The 1,635-nt window shown below is 49.9% G+C and overlaps 1 pseudogene; it reads left to right on the top strand.

Annotated features, from left to right (window-relative positions):
- Positions 1–480: 480 nt before the first annotated feature.
- On the top strand, positions 481–1,403 carry LOC100443196 (small ribosomal subunit protein uS5-like; annotated as a pseudogene).
- Positions 1,404–1,635: the final 232 nt, after the last annotated feature.

Here is a 1,635-nt window from a genome sequence, read left to right as displayed (position 1 = left end):
AACCCAAATATCCATCAATGATAGACTGGACTGAGAAAATGTGGCACATATACAACATGGAATACTATGCAGCCATAAAAAAGGATGAGTTCATTTCCTTTATAGGGACACGAATGAAGCTGGAAACCATCATTCTCAGCAAACTATCACGAGGATAGAAAACCAAACACCGCATGTTCTCACTCATAGGTGGGAATTGAACAATGAGATCACTTGAACACAGGGTGAGGAACATCACACACTGGGGCCTGTTGGGGGTTGGGGGGCTGGGGGAGGGATAGCATTAGGAGAAATACCTAACATAAATGACAAGTTGATGGGTGCAGCAAACCAACATGGCACATATATACCTATGTATCAAACCTGCACGTTGTGCACATGTACCCTAGAACTTAAAGTATAATAAAAAAAAAATTTAAAAACAATAAAAAGAATTTTTAAAAAGAGTAGAATGGCGCTTCTTGTCCGAGAAAACACCAAATGGCAGATGAAGCCGGTGCAGCGGGGGGCCCGGAGGCCCTGGTGGCCCTGGGATGGGGAACCGCGGTGGCTTCCGCGGAGGTTTCGGCAGTGGCATCCGGGGCCGGGGTCGCGGCCGTGGACGGGGCCGGGGCCGAGGCCGCGGAGCTCGCGGAGGCAAGGCCGAGGATAAGGAGTGGATGCCCATCACCAAGCTGGGCCGCTTGGTCAAGGACATGAAGATCAAGTCCCTGGAGGAGATCTATCTCTTTTCCCTGCCCATTAAGGAATCTGAGATCATTGACTTTTTCCTGGGGGCTTCTCTCAAGGATGAGGTTTTGAAGATTATGCCGGTGCAGAAGCAGACCCGTGCCAGCCAGCGCACCAGGTTCAAGGCGTTCGTTGCTATCGGAGACTACAACGGTCAAGTCGGTCTGGGTGTTGAGTGCTCCAAGCAGGTGGCCACCGCCATCCGTGGGGCCATCATCCTGGCCAAGCTCTCCATTGTCCCCGTGCGCAGAGGCTACTTGGGGAACAAGATCGGCAAGCCCCACACCGTCCCTTGCAAGGCGACAGGCCGCTGCGGCTCTGTGCTGGTGCGCCTCATCCCTGCACCCCGGGGCACCTGGCATCGTCTCCGCACTTGTGCCCAAGAAGCTGCTCATGATGGCTGGTATCGATGACTGCTACACCTCAGCCCGGGGCTGCACTGCCACCCTGGGCAACTTCGCCAAGGCTACCTTTGATGCCATCTCTAAGACCTACAGCTACCTGACCCCCGACCTCTGGAAAGAGACTGTATTTACCAAGTCTCCCTATCAGGAATTCACTGACCACCTCGTCAAGACCCACACCAGAGTCTCCATGCAGCGGACTCAGGCTCCAGCTGTGGCTACAACATAGGGTTTTTATACAAGAAAAATAAAGTGAATTAAGCCTGAAAAAAAAAAAAGCGTACAATGGCAACTCATAAAATGAGATATTTGCAAATCCTATATCTGATAGGATATTAATATGCAGCATATTAGAATGGCTGTAACTCAGAAACAAAAACTCCCTAAACAACCCAATTTACAAATAAACAAAGGACTTGAATGGACCTTTCCCCAAAAAAGATAGATAAATGGTCAACAAGCACACACAAAAAAAATGTTCAACATCATCAGTCACTAGGGA

Source organism: Pongo abelii, chromosome 15, assembly GCF_028885655.2.
Source record: "Pongo abelii isolate AG06213 chromosome 15, NHGRI_mPonAbe1-v2.0_pri, whole genome shotgun sequence".
Taxonomy (NCBI): domain Eukaryota; kingdom Metazoa; phylum Chordata; class Mammalia; order Primates; family Hominidae; genus Pongo; species Pongo abelii.
The sequence above is the reverse complement of the archived record's forward strand: the minus strand, read 5'-3'. Positions and strand labels throughout refer to the sequence as shown.